This window comes from Bos indicus x Bos taurus, chromosome X (assembly GCF_003369695.1).
Source record: "Bos indicus x Bos taurus breed Angus x Brahman F1 hybrid chromosome X, Bos_hybrid_MaternalHap_v2.0, whole genome shotgun sequence".
Classification (NCBI taxonomy): Eukaryota; Metazoa; Chordata; class Mammalia; order Artiodactyla; family Bovidae; genus Bos; species Bos indicus x Bos taurus.
In genome coordinates, this window is record NC_040105.1 from 49,845,057 (window position 1) to 49,861,570 (window position 16,514).

Here is a 16,514-nt window from a genome sequence, read left to right on the forward strand (position 1 = left end):
AGAGATCGAACCCACACACCCTGCAGTGGAAGCGTGGAGTCTATAGCCACCAGACTACCAGGGAAGTCCTGAACCATGTTTCTTTAAAAAAAAAAAAAAAATCCAGTCTGCCAGTCTCTGCATTTAATGTAAAGACTTAATCCATCTAAATTTACAGTGATTACTGATAAGGAAGGATTTTTTTTTTTGCCATTTTGCTGTGTTTTCTACATTTCTTATAGTTTTTTTTGTTCTTCTACTCTTATATTATTACTTTGATTTGTGTTTAATTGATTTTTTCTAGTGTACCATTTTGAGTCCCTCATTTTCTTTTGGCATTTGTTTCTGTTGTTATTTTCTTAGTGGTTACTAGGGTATTGAAATTAACATCTTCAGTTCAGTTCAGTTCAGTCGCTCAGTTGTGTCTGACTCTTTGCGACCCCATAAATCACAGCACGCCAGGCCTCCCTGTCCATCACCAACTCCCGGAGTTCACTCAGACTCACGCCCATCGAGTCAGTGATGCCATCCAGCCATCTCATTCTCTGTTGTCCCCTTCTACTCCTGCCCCCAATCCCTCCCAGCATCAGAGTCTTTTCCAATGAGTCAACTTTTCGCATGAGGTGGCCAAAGTACTGGAGTTTCAGCTTTAGCATCATTCCTTCCAAAGAAATCCCAGGGCTGATCTCCTTCAGAATGGACTGGTTGGATCTCCTTGCAGTCCAAGGGACTCTCGAGTCTTCTCCAACACCACAGTTCAAAAGCATCAATTCTTCAGCACTCAGCCTTCTTCACAGTCTAACTCGCACATCCATACATGACCACAGGAAAAACCATAGTCTTGACTAGATGGACCTTTGTTGGCAAAGTAGTGTCTCTGCCTTTCAATATGCTATCTAGGTTGGTCATAACTTTTCTTCCAAGGAGCAAGCGTCTTTTAATTTCATGGCTGCAGTTACCATCTGCAGTGATTTTGGAGCCCAGAAAAATAAAGTCTGACACTGTTTCCACTGTTTCCCCATCTATTTCCCATGAAGTGATGGATGGCAATCTAGTTGAGTTGATGCCAGCTTCTCCCTGTCCCCATCTTTCTTGTCTTTCCTTCTAGGAATCCCATATGCTCAATGATGTACCATGTGTACCTTAAAGTGTATTTTTATTTATTCTTTTTCCTTCTGCACCTCAGATTAAATAATTTCAATTGATCTGTTTTCACATTTGCCTATGTTTTCTTCTCCTTGCTCAAATACACTGTTGAATCCCATAGTGGATTTTTCATTTTGGTTATTGTACTTTTCAAGTTCAGAATTTCTATTTGGTTCCTTTTTATAATTTTTATCACTTTGTTGATTTTATTTTTCCTGAAACATCATTCCCCTGGATTGTATTACTTATTTATGCCAGGTTTCCTTTGACTCTTTGAGTGTATTTTAAGCAGTTGATTTAAAGTCTTTTCCTAGTAAGTCTAATGCTGGGACTTCCTCAGAAACTGTTTCTGTTAATTTCACTTATTTTTATTTTTATTTTTTTTTAATTTCACTTTTTAAAAAATGGGCCAGACTCTGCCTACTTTATGTTGTTTGGGCATTTTGAATATTTACAATACAATAATTCTGGAAAACAGATTCTCCTCTCTAGGGTTTATTATTTTTGCTTGTTTGGGGTTGTTTATGCAGATTGGCTCTGAGTTGGGGCATTTCTTCAAAGCTTAGTCAGGTCACTTGTAGCCCTGTTTTAGTTCACTTTCTGCTACTGGAAACTTAAAGATCAGGGTAAGGTAAAAACTTTGGGTTTTCTCTGGTATTTTCTTAGTACACATCTAACTGTGGGCATACACATGGTGTTGTGAACTTCTTGGTGTAGACAGAATCCTTTCTAAGCCCTTATTTCCCCAATCTGTCTCATTACCCGAACTTCTCCCTTCCTACATCTTCAGTCTTTTTGCTGCTTGCCTCCTTTGTTGTCCCTTACCACAGACAACTGCAATTAGTATATTTTACTTTAAATGATTTTTAAAAATACTTCCCAAGAGGCGCCTCCAGTTCAGACAGACTTCTGAGTGGAGAGGGCAAAACCAAGTCAGGTCCCTGAGTCAATCTCTCAGGGTGCCATCAGTAAACAAAAGTAAACAACTACAGTCCTTTGAGAACTGCATCCATACTGTCCCCTCTGATGCCAGTAAGCCATCCTAAGAAAGTAGGCCACTGTTCCTATGCCCACTGCTGAACTGGGGAGTAGACGATAGGAGATTGGTAAGTGAAAATGTTCTAAGGCTATCTTATGATGCTTTGCAGCCTCTTCATTAAGCATTCCTCATGGCTCAGATGGTAAAAAAAAAAAAATCCACCTGCAATGCGAGAGACCTGAGTTTGATACCTATGTTGGGAAGGTCCCCTGGAGGAGGACATGGCAACCCACTCCAGTATTCTTGCCTGGAGAATCCCCACGGACAGAGGAGCCTGGTGAGCTACAGTCCATGGATTCACAGAGTCAGACATGACTGAGCGACTAAGCACTTTAAGCATTCCCCTTAAGTTTTTGCTTCTACTTTAGAGTTCTGAAAAAAGTTGTTCCTTATAGTTTTTACTAGCTTTATTGGTAGTTTATATGATGGTACAGATCTTTGGAACTCCCTACTCTACCATTCTCAGTGACATCACTTGCTCATTTGTTTTTAAGAGGCATTCACATTATTCAGGAAAAAGAGTTGTTTGCTACTGAAAATAGATCCCTAAGCACCTGTATTAAATAACTGTTTTTTTTCCAGAAGTGCACATAGTCTCTCCAAATGTAGAGTGTCCATCAGTTGGTAGCCATGAAGTATTTGAAGTCACAATTGCAAATAGGCCCAGCTAAGTTATCCCTGATCCTATTTTTAAAAGTCTCCACCTTCAGAGACTCAGGCTTATTTGACTTTCTCCATGTTGAGCAACGAATCAAGAAAATTTATAACTGTGTAAATCTTTTGCTAAGAATCGTTAAAACAACCCAGAAGCTTTTTACAAGGACAAAACTCACAGGATGTTATCAAAACACTAGGAACTTGGTCCCATTCATAAGTTTCAGGATATGTCAGTACTACTCAAAGTATAGTCATTGGATCAGCAGAAACATTATCATCTGGGAATAAGAAATGAATATTTATGGACCCGACTTCAGACCTATTGGAGAAAGGGACCAGGAATTTATGCTTTAATAGCTCTTCATTTTTTTTTTTTCTTATGCACAGTAAATTTGAAAACCACTGTAGAATGTAATATTTCTTTCATGTTTTCATTATTTGACCACCTATTGCCTATGGTCAAATAATTCAGGCAGAAAAGTTTTCTTGGCATTAAATAGTGAATATAATTTTTATTTATTTGATTTCTTTATATATGCTATTAGTCAGAAAATATTGGACAACTAAGGAATTTGGGTTTCCACTTAATATAGATGAATTTCGTTTAGCTCTCTCTAGATAGGCACTCACCTTGTTTTCTGTTTATTACTTATTGTTGGCGTTTGTTGATATCCCATAATTTCAAAAGTAATTTTATTAGTATAATATAATTGTTACTTTTAAAATATATCAGAAAATTTCTTTTAATTTTCTAATCTGTAACTTTCCCTAATAGAATTCCTGAAGAAGCCACTATTAGCCATAATTCGAGCCACTGAAATCTGAGGTTATTTAATTAGCTTTTTCCCTGAATGATAGCAACATTATATGGCCAATGTAGTGATCTTTTGTGGTTTTCTATGATATTCCCTAAATTTGTAGAGATTGTTAATGGGGGAAAAAACACATCTCAAGCAGAACTATACTGGTTCCTTTTTATATTCAATCTATTGCATGCATTGCATTTAATTTGAATCAGATATGGACTTGTGTATTTTATTGTGTATTCTATCATATGTTTTAATCTTTGTCTGTGCATCTAACATACTCTGGGAAGGATTTTGTCCCTTTTTTACTTAAGGAATAAAGGCTTTTTTTGGTGATAAAAGAAATTAAAAGGACAGACTGGATTCAGCACTAGTAATATTCTAACAGCATGAGGAAATGACAGGGATACTCACCTGAAGCAACAAAACCTTTTTTGTAAAATAACTTACCAAATCAGATCAAGAGTCTGCATGCATATTTCATCTTCTTAGAAGAGTCTTTGCCAGTCTTCCATAGAAGCTGTACCCTGTCCTTGAATATTGGTGAATGACCAGGCAATAAAGCATGAAGTTAAAGCCAAGAGTCCAACTAGTTATCCATTTGGAATGGGATGGTCTGGAAAAAAAAAATATAATGAGCTCAGGAAGATCAATTATAGAATAATTAAAGATAATTTGAATGCTGAAGGGTTCTGGGACTTTTTCCTTTTCTGGTTCACTATGGATGATTTAAAGGTCATTCTCTGTGATATATAGCTTTCTCATGTACTGCTCTACGATTGGTGTAATGGGTGAAGGAGTCAATGGTGAAGGAATAGAGCAGATTAACTATGAGTTCAGTGGACTAGGGCCACCTAATTTCCCGTAGGAAGAAGTGTACCCTGTATTAGTCATCTGTGAATGCATAATAAGTTACCTCCAAACTTCAAAGCTTAAAGCCATAAATATTTTTTTATTTATTAACTGTTTCCATGCTTTGTTTTAATAACACTCTTAGTGGGGAAACTAGTTTTACAGGGGTATTTGATGGAATGGAAGAAATTTAAGCACAATTTGAACAAGCTTAGGTTTCTAATTTAATAATTTTTTATATAAAACAGAGCAAGATCATCTCAATCCTCAATAGCCAATTCCAGCAACTTATCCTCTGAAATCATAATGAAATTTAAATTAGTTTCCAATGAAATACAAGAATTTCAGATCCACAGATTTTGTCTACCTCACCTGACTTTCATAGCAAAATTTTTGAAGGAAAATATTTAAGGAAGGAAGTGATATGTTGATTTGCATTCTGTGACCAGTTCTTTAAATTGGTAACTAATCCTGAATGTATTCCTACACAAAATCCTAACTCCATTTATTATTATCCCACAATTTCTGTGGGTCAGGAATCCAGGCATGGATTAATGGGTGCTTCTGCCTCAAAGTTTCATATAAGACCACAATTAAGGTTCTGGATGGGATGTTAGTCTTCTCCCAAGGTTTGACTAGGAAGGCAAGCTCACTCAAGTGGTTTTTGGAAAGATTCAAATTGTTGCAAGCTATTGCTTGCAGTTCCTTCCTGATTGTTGGTTAGAGACTTCCCTCATTTCCTTACAACATGGGTCTCTCTATATGGCAACTGACATCATGGAACTGACTTCTGTTAACATGAGAAAATTAAAGCAAGATAGCATGAGCAAGACAGAAGCCAGCATCTTTTCACAATCTTGGAAGTGGTATCCCATTAATTCTGCCCATTTTATTCATTAGAAGCAAGTTACTAGGTTCAACTCATACTCAGGGAAGGATATTACACAGGATATGACTATCAAGAAGCAGTGTCATTGGGGACCATCCTAGAGGCTGCTTACCACAACGCTTATAGTGTTAGATGCTCCATCTATTTGCTCACCTTCCTGGGATTTCCTGGCAGTGAGGAGATCTACACTAGACACACCTTAAGGGAGACAATTCTAGATCAAAACATAATGTTAGAACTTCTAGTATCAAAGCCTGTTATTGTATAACCAACAAAAGGGAAAGTCATCACCTGGAAATAGGACCATGATATTCCACAGGCAGAAAGCATTTTATAAGAAGAACTAAGCTCTCTTAATCAGTATATTAAAGATTATTATCTTTTCACCGTAGGCCAACCTTAATACGGAAAAGGGAGAATCCCTTCATGTCTCCATACCATCTTGTGCAACCTCAACCTTCATTTCCTTATTCCATAAGTCAGCCTTCACTCATATCAGAGACCAACACCCTCATATTGCCAAGTGACAACCACTACCCCTGTAAAGAACTTTACTTTTCATGTTCATAAAATGGAATAGTACCTTCTGAAATCAATATCCTTATTCCTATTCTAAGGAAACTTAGATAATCTCCACAATTACAAGATTGCAATGTACAAGAGACAGAATATGACAAAAAAGAGTAATATTATATTATGAATATATAAGAACTGTCCTAAGTTAAAGGAAACTGAGTGTAAAACAAAGTTGACTTGAAAATAAGAACAAATTGATGAATTAATTTCTGGCTAAGAATGACTGGAAAAGGTCAGTTTTTATTCCAATCCCAAAGAAAAGCAATGCCAAAGAATGCTCAGACTACCGCACAATTGCACTCATCTCACATGCTAGTAAAGTAATGCTCAAAATTTTCCAAACCAAGCTTCAGCAACACGTGAACCATGAACTTCCAGTTGTTCAAGCTGTTTTTAGAAAAGGCAGAGGAACCAGAGATCAAATTGCCAACATCCGCTGGATCATCGAAAAAGCAAGAAAGTTCCAGAAAAACATCTATTTCTGCTTTATTGACTATGCCAAAGCTTTTGACTGTGTGGATCACAATAAACTGTGGAAAATTCTGAGAGACATGGGAATACCAGACCGCCTGACCTGTCTCTTGAGAAATTTGTATGCAGGTCAGGAAGCAACAGTTAGAACTGGACATGGAACAACAGACTGGTTCCAAATAGGAAAAGGAGTACGTCAAGGCTGTGTATTGTCACCCTGCTTATTTAACTTCTATGCAGAGTACATCATGAGAAACGCTGGGTTGGAAGAAGCACAAGCTGGAATCAAGATTGCCAGGAGAAATATCAGTAACCTCAGATACGCATATGACACCACCCTTATGGCAGAAAGTGAAGAGGAACTAAAAAGCCTCTTGAGGAAGGTGAAAGAGGAGAATGAAAAAGTTGGCTTAAAACTCAACATTCAAAAAAAAAAAACAACTCAACATTCATAAGACAAAATTCATGGCATCTGGTCCCATCACTTCATGGGAAATAGATAGGGAAACAATGGAAACAGTGTCAGACTTTATTTTTGGGGGCTCCAAAATCACTGCAGATCATGATTGCAGGCATGAAATTAAAAGACGCTTACTCCTTGGAAGAAAAGTTATGACCAACCTAGATAGCAAATTCAAAAGCAGAGACATGACTTTGCCAACAAAGGTCCGTCTAGTCAAGGCTACGGTTTTTCCTGTGGTCATGTATGGATGTGAGAGTTGGACTGTGAAGAAGACTGAGTGCCGAAGAATTGATGCTTTTGAACTGTGGTGCTGGAGATTCTTGAGAGTCCCTTGGACTGCAAGGAGATCCAACCAGTCCATTCTGAAGGAGGTCAGCCCTGGGATTTCTTTGGAAGGAATGATGCTAAAGCTGAAACTCCAGTACTTTGGCCACCTCATGGGATGAGTTGACTCATTGGAAAAGACTCTGATGCTGGGAGGGATTGGGGGCAGGAGTAGAAGGGGACAACAGAGGATGAGATGGCTGGATGGCATCACTGACTTGATGGACATGAATCTGGGTGAACTCCGGGAGTTGGTGATGGACAGGGAGGCCTGGTGTGCTGCGATTCATGGAGTTGCAAAGAGTCGGGCATGACTGAGCGACTCAACTGAACTGAAGAATGACTTAATATCTACAAAAGCAAATATAATTATAGAAAGCCAACAAAACTAAAACAAATGACTTAAAAATTAATGATGTGTTCTGGATTAAATTTATATAAATATATACTGGTGACTCATATTTAAACAATTGAAAATAAGCATGAAAATATTGGCAAATGAGCACAATATGCATAATGGGCTAAAATGAGTCAGAAATAAATAGAAAAACACCACAAATCATTCAAAAAATCCCTAATGATGATGTTTCATCAGTTTAGAAACTTTGCCCTATGATACAGAAAAGTTATCCATGACTAACAAACCAGTCACAAGGAGTATTTATTTTCTATAAGTTGAATGTGCTGACCAAACAATTTTTTTAAGTCACATTTTTTCCAGTAATTCATATGCTTGGAATACAGAAGAAGCCAGTTCACTGTGTCACAGATAGCAGAAAGACTACTTCCACATATACCATTCAATCATCATAACTCAGTAGGAGCTAGGGAGATAAATTCAGTGGGGCCTAAAGTTTTCCTACAATTTATAAATACTTCTTTAAGAAAAAAGTTACAAATGCGAAATTATTATGAAAGTGAATATTTATTTAGAATGATGTTTTGGACTGAATATTTTTGCTACCCCTCAAAAATTCATATGCTGAAGTCCAAATCCTCAATGTGATGGTATTAGGAGGTGAGGATTTGAGGAGATGTTTAGTTCTTGAGCCCTCATAAATTTGATTTATGCCTTCATAAAAGGGATCCATAGAGATCTTTCACTCCTTCTGTCACATGAGGACACAATGAGAAGACAGCCATCTATGAACCAGGAAGCAGGGTCCCACTAGACACCAAATCTGCTCACACCTTGTTCTTAGACTTACCAGAATGAAGAACTATGAGAAATAAATGTTTGTTGTTTAAATCACTTAGTCTGTGGTGCTTTTGTTATGGCAGCCAAAGTTAACTAAGACAGATGAGAAACTGACATTAAAACACTACACATTTTTTAAAGTACTGAAACATGTATATTATCATATGTGAAACAGATCGCCAGTCCAGGTTCAATGCATGAGAAAGGGTGCTCAGGGCTGGTACATTGGGATGATCCTGAGGGATGGGATGGGGAGGGAAAGGGGGGGTGGGGTTCAAGATGGGGAATGCATGTACACCCATGGCTGATTCATGCCAATGTATGGCAAAACCCACTACAATATTGTAAAGTAATCAACATCCAATTAAAATAAATACATTTAAAAAATAAAGCTGAAAAATAAAAAATAGAAAAATTTTAAATCTGATATTACAAAAAATTGAAAAGAATACCATATTTTTATTACCTAACTCACCTCTATAATCTTTTATCCTGCATTTACTGCCTGAATGCTCTTTTATTGCTTCCTCTTATGTCAAGATATCTGCAATATCATTTGTTTAATCAAATTTATTTTTCAGTTATCAATAGTTGGGATGAAGGTATGACATTGAAAGATGAACTCCCCAGGTTAGTAAGTGCCCAATATACTATTGGAGAAGAGTGGAGAAATAGGTCCAGAAGGAATGAAGAGGCTGAGCTAAAGTGAAACAACACTCAGTTGTGGATGTGTCTGGCCGTGAAAGTAAAGTCCAATGCTGTAAAGAAGAAAATTGCATAGGAACCTGGAATGTTAGGTCTATGACTTAAGGTAAATTAGAAGTGGTCTAAGAAGAAATGGCAAGAGAGAACATCAATATTTTAAGAATCGGTGAAATAAAATGGACTGGAATGGGCAAATTCAATTCAGATGCCCATTATATGTACTACTGTGGGCAAGAATCACTTAGAAGAAATGGACCACTCATAGTCAACAAAAGAATCTGAAATGCAGTACCTACGAGCAATCTCAAAAATGACAAAATGATCTCGGTTTGTTTCCAAGGCAAAGCATTCAGTATTACAGTAATCCAAGTCTATGCCCCAACACTAATGGCAAAGAAGCTGAAATTGAATGGTTCTATGAAGATCTATAAGACCTTCTATGACTAACATCCAAAAAAAAAAAAAAAAAAAAAAGATGTTATTTTCATCACAGGGGGCTGGAATGCAAAGGAGGAAGTCAAGAGATATCTGGAAGTAACAGGCAAGTTGGGCCTTGGAGTACAAAATGAAGCAGGGCAAAGGCTAACATTTTGCACTGGTCATAGCAAACACTCTTCCAACACTACAAAAGATGACTCTACACATGAGCATCACCAAATGGTCAATACCAAAATCAGATCAATTATATTTGCTGCCAAAGACAAAAATAAGACAAGCTGCTGACTGTGGTTCAGATCACGAGTTGCTTATTGCAAAATTCAGACTTAAATTGAAGAAAGTAGGGAAAACCATGAGGCCATTCAGGTATGACCTAAATCAAATCCCTTATGATTATACAGTGGAAGTGACAAATAGATGCAAGGGATTAGATCTGATAAACAGAGTGCCTGAAGAACTATGGATGGAGGTTCATAAAATTGTACAGGAGTGTGTGATCAAAACTATTCCCAAGAAAAAGAAATGTAAAAAGGCAAAATGATTTTCTGATGTGGTCTTACAAATAGCTGAGAAAAGAAGAGAAGGAAAAGGCAAAGGAAAAAAAAGAAAGATATACTCATCTGAATGCAGAGCTCCAAAGAACAGCAAGGAGAGATTAAAAAAAAAAAAGCCCTCTTAAATGAACAATGCAAAGAAAGAGAGGTATACAATAGAATGGGAAAGACTAGAGAGCTCTTCAATAAAATTAGAGATACCAAAAGAATATTTCACTCAAAGATGGGAAAAATAAAGGATAGAAATGGTAAGGACCTAACAGAAGCAGAAGATATTAAGAAGAGGTGGCAGAAATACACAGGAGAACTACACAAAAAAGATCTTAATGACCCAGATAACCATGATGATGTGATCACTCATACAGAGCCAGACATGTTGAGGTGCAAAGTCAAGTTGGCCTTAGGAAGCATCACTATGAACAAAGCTAGTGAAGGTGATGTAATTCCAGCTGAGCTATTTCAAATCCTCAAAGAGGATGCTATGAAAGTCCTTCACTAAATATGCCAGCAAATTTGGAAAACTTAGCAATGGCCACAGGACTGGAAAAGGTTAGTTTTCATTCCAATCCCAAAGAAAGTGAAAGTGAAAGTCACTCAGTCATGTCCGACTCTCTGCAACCCCATGGACTATATGGGCCATGGAATTCTCCAAGCCAGAATACTGAAGTGGGTAGCCTATCCCTTCTCCAGCAGATCTTCCAAACCCAGGAATCAAACCAGGGTCTCCTGCATTGCAGGCGGATTCTTTACCAACTGTGCTGTGAAGGAAGCCCAATCCCAAAGGGCAATGCCAAAGAATGTACAAACTACCATACAATTCCACTCATCTCACATGGCAGAAAGTAATGCTCAAAATTCTCCAAGCTAGGCTTCAACAGTATGTGAACTGAGAACTCCCAGATGTTCAAGCTGGATTTAGAAAAGGCAGAAGAACCAGAGATCAAATTGCCAACATCTGTTGGATCATAGAAAAAGCAAGAGAATTCCAGAAAAACATTTACTTCTGTTTCATTGACTATGCTAAAGCCTTTGGCTGTGTGGATCACAAAATCTGTGGCATATTATTAAAGAGATGGGAATACCAGACCACCTTCCTATCTCCTGAGAAATCTGTATGCAGGTCAAGAAGCAACAGTTAGAAGTGAACATGGACCAATGGACTGGTTCCAAATTGGGAAAGGAGTACATCAAGGCTGTAAATTGTCACCCTGCTTATTTAACTTATATGCAGAGTGCATCATGCAAAATACTGGGCTGGATGAAGCAGAAATTGGAATCAAGACTGTTGCGAGAAATACCAATAACCTCAGATATGCAGATGATACCACCCTTATGGCAGAAAGCAAAGAGGAACTAGAGAGTCTCTCGGTGAAAGTGAAAGAGGAGAGTGAAAAAGCTGGTCAACATTCAAAAAACGAAGATCATGGCATCCATTCCAATCCTTTCATGACAAATAGATGGAGAAACAATGGAAACAGTGACAGACTTTATTTTCTTGGGCTCCAAAATCACTGCAGATGCTGACTGCAGCCATGAAATTAAAAGACGCTTACTCCTTGGAAGAAAAGCTATGACAAACCTAGACAGTGTGTTAAAAAGCAGAGACATTACTTTGCTGGTGAAGGTCCATATAGTCAAAGCTATGGTTTTTTCGGTAGTCAAGTATGGATGTGAGATTTGGACCATAAAGAAGGATTAGCACCGCAGAATTGATGCTTTGAACTATGGTACTGGAGAAGACTCCTGAAAGTCCCTTGGACAGCAAGAACAACCAAGTCAATCCTAAAGGAAATGAGTCCTGAATAGTCATTGGAAGGACTGTTGCTGAAGCAGAAGCTCTAACACCTTGGCCACCTCATGTGAAGAGCTGACTCATTAGAAAAGACCCTGTTGCTGGAAAAGATTGAAGACAGCAGGAGAAGGGGCGACAGAGGATGAGACGGTTGGATGGCATTACTGACTCCTTTGACATGAGTTGAGCAAGCTCTGGGAGATGGTGACGGACAGGGAAGCATGGCACAATGCAGTCCATGGGATCACAAAGAGTCAGACATGACTGAGTGACTGAACAACAACAACAAAGTTGATGATAATGTAAATATTCACAAATGTCCAAAATAGACTTAGAAGCAAAGCCTATAAATAAAGATGAAGAATGATATACATATGTACTTGCTATCTGATACATGTCTATGCTCTATGAACTCAGGGATTCTCATGAAATCCTTTTCACCCATTTCTTATTAAAAGCAAAGAAAATGTGTAGTGGGTACATAATTAAATGTGCTGTATTATTAGTATAGTAGTTTCAGATGCATCCATCTGTTTTGTCTTGGCATAGATGAGAATCAAATTTTCCACTTATAATTTTACACATTTGATAATTTGAAAACATAAAAAAACTATCATTTCACTTAATTCCTTTCAAATCTTGTTTCTCTTCATTTACACACATATTTCTCAATCCAAACCCATTTACATGAGAATATCAGATAAGTTGACACAACTAGAAGTCAGAATATTTCTCAATGCTATTTCTATATCAGGGTAGTTAGCAATAAATTAGAAACAGGTAAACAACTGCAAACCACACGAACATATCCTACTAAACCTCAACTAAATGTATCTGAAACTCCCTCCCTTTGCTCTTAGCAGATCTCAAATATACTTGAAGTCACTTCAGTGTCCCCTGGCAGAAATAGTAGTATGATGGAGCGAAAGCCGAAGTGGAAAGAGACAATAGACTTAATCAAGTGATGTATACAAATCATATGTTTCAAATTTTGCAAAAGCACAAAATCATGTGAACATGTCTCAAAGTGTCTCCCAAGGTTTTAGAAGAGACCTATAAAACTGACAGGCTGTAAACTCAATATTTCTTCGCTCCAGAGTAAATCCACCCCTGCGCTACACCTGATACCTTAGGACTAGGGCACATAAGGGCAGCAAGTGCTAAGAACAGAACTCTTATGTCTATTTTTCAAAGCTCCTAGGAGGTTCTTTAGACTAATTGAATCACTTCTCCTCAAAGGAAACTTCTGTGCATTTGTCATTTAACATGACAAAAATGTTTACCTTTCCTTCTTTTGGGAATTTCAAATCAAACAGGAAGGAAAACGAGACACAGAAATGTAAGTTATGATATCAGAGACAAGGATACATTTATAATCTTGACCCACAATGTATATAGGAACAATGAGGACAGAGGAATGGTAGAGCAATGGAAAGTAAAATGTGTTTTCAGGGAATCATAGAAAAAATGATGAAAGCTAATTTATTTCAAATAATTTCATTTACTTTCAAGGAAAGGTATTAGAATTGTAGGGATCAGGGACTATTAAAAATGGAGGCATGTCATGAGAATGAAAACTGTAATGTTTCTAGATAATTTAGCAATTAAACATTCTTCACTATCTTCTAGTCATTCCTGGACTTTCAGGGTGATCCTAGTTCCACAGCTTCTGTCCCCATTGCTTCTTTAACTGCTGCAGTGAGTAGAACTTTAGGCCAGAGAGCCTAAGGCCTAGACACTATAATTTGCTAATACTTGACTTGCTATATTATTATATATATATTATTGCTATTATATATATATATATATTGCTAATATATATTATATATTATAATATATATTGCTTATATATATTATACACAATATATTATTTATATTATATATATTGTATGCTATATTATTATATATATATTGACTTGCTAATGCTTGAGTGTCTTCCATCAAAATAGAAGTATGGTGGGTGTCTGAACATAGCTTTCAGACCATTTATATCATTACTATTCTTAACAATTTACTTTTTCATTACTCTTTGATTAGATCAGACATTGTGGTAGAGGTCTGTACCACTGTCTGTGCCAATGTTTCCAAGGTTCATTAAACTTAACTAGAATTTCCAAGTGTGACCCTCCAGTTGTAACCACAGTGATGTCATTTGACCCCTTAGTACCAAGGAGTCACATTTTATGTAGATATTAGTTTCAGAAATCAGCTAGCAATATGGATCAAGGATAGCCAATATAATGTTATCTATACATTGAGTTGTGGGTAAGCAAAATATACAAGATTTTGTATATAAAAACATGCACCATAATATATATATATATATATATATATATATATATATATGCAATATAATACACCAGGCTCCTCTGTCTATGGGATTCTCTAGGCAAGAATACTGGAGTGGGTTGCCATGCTCTTCTCCAGGGGATCTTCCCAACCCAGGAATCAAACCCACTTCTCCTACAGCTTCTGCATTACAGGTGGATTCTTTACTGCTGAGCCACCACGGAAGCCTATATATATGACTGAATGATATATAATATGTAATAGAATACATTCAATATAATTTAAATGTATTTTAATTACATAGGGTAAAGAAAAATATGCAATGTCATGTCATGTAAACAGTTATATTTGAAATCACCTAAGGTATATGTTTGAAGGTAGATTTTTACTGGTTTGGGTGAGGACAGTAACTAGAACAGGAGCCCTGACTAGTTGCAGTAAAGGTTCTAAGGCCCAGAGAGATTAACCAAGTTGTAGTCCCCTAGTGACTAGTTCGGAGAAGGCAATGGCACCCCACTCCAGTACTCTTGACTGGAAAATCCCATGGACAGAGGAGCCTGGTAGGCTGCAGTCCATGGGGTCGCTAAGAGTCGGACACGACTGAGAGACTTCACTTTCACTTTTCACTTTCATACACTGGAGAAGGAAATGGCAACCCACTCCAGTGTTCTTGCCTGGAGAATCCCAGGGACCGGGCAGCCTAGCGGGCTGTCGTCTATGGGGTCGCACAGAGTCGGACATGACTGAAGCGACTTAGCAGCAGCAGCAGCAGTGATTAGTTATGCAAATACCAGGAAACCTATTCCAAAGAGGTAAAGCAATCTCAAAAGTCAGTGATGCAGATAGATCAAAAATTTTGAATCAGTAAGAGATGGTAGTTTGAGTGGGAAAAGGTCAGGTGAAAGTGAGAATGGCCTGAGGTATTTGCTGAGTATGAAATTTGCATACCTAAAGCTCACCTTTACCTGTCTCTGGATGAGTTAATGTGTCTGTCTTACAAGAATGTCTTAAAGGGATCAAAGAAAGTAAATCATGACTTCTACCATTTCACCCATGGTGGGATGTATGGAGAGAGTAACATGGAAACTTACATTAACAAATGTAAAATAGATAGCCAATGGGAATTTGTTGCATGACTGAGGGAACTCAAACCAGGGCTCTGTAACAACCTACAAGGGTGGGATGGGGTGGGAAGTGGGAGGGAGGTTTAAGAGGGAAGGGAAAGGAAAAGAAAAAAAAAAAAGAAGAAGAAGAAGAATGGTCACCAGAGGGGAAAGGAAAGTAGAAAGGGATAATATAGGTGTAAGGGCTTAAGAAGCACAAACCAGTTCATATAAAATAAATGAGCTATAAGGATATATTGTACAGCACAGTGAATATAGCCAATATTTTATAATAACTTAAAATGGAATGTAATCTATAAAAATACTGAATCACTCTTTTGTGCAGTGAAATTAATACAAATTGTAAGTCAATTATACTTTAATAAAAATCTTTGTCCAAAAACATAGGACAAAATCCCAATACTCATGGACCACAACCTTGTCATGTTAACTGTTAGTCACTCAGTCATGTCCGACTCTTTGTGACCCCATACACTGTAGCCCACTAGGCTCCTCTGTCCATGGAATTCTCCAGGCAAGAATACTGGAATGGGTTGCCATTGCCTTCTCCATGTCATTGCAAAGAGGCTTACATAACTCAAGGAAGCTATGAGGCAAGCCATGCAGGACCACCCAAGACGGACAGGTCATAGTGGAGAGTTCTGACAAAATGTGGTCCACTGGAAGAGGGAATGACAAACCTCTCCAGTATTCTTGTTACCAGAACCCAATAAACAGTATGAAAAGACAAAAATATATGACACCAGAAGATGAGTACCCCAGAACAGAAGGTGTCCAATGTGCTACTGGGGAAGGGTGGAGGGTAATTACTGAAGCTCCAGAAAGAATAAGGTGGCTGAGCCAAAATGGAAACAACACCCAGTTGTGGCTGTATCTAGTTGTGAAAGTAAAGTCCAATGCTTTAAAGAATAATATTGCATAGGAACCTGGAATGTTAGGTCCATGAATCAAGATAGATTGGATGTGGTCAAGCAGGAGATGGCAAAAATGAACATCAGAATTTTAGGAATTGAGTGAACTAAAATGGAAGAGAATGGGTGAACTTAATTCAGATGACCACTATATTTACTACTATGGGGAAGAATCACTTAGAAGAAATGGAATAGCCCTCATAGTTAACAAAAGCATCTGAAATGCAGCACTTGGGTATAATCTTAAAAATGACAGAATGGTCTCTGGTCGTTTCCAAGGCAACCCATTCAATATCACAGT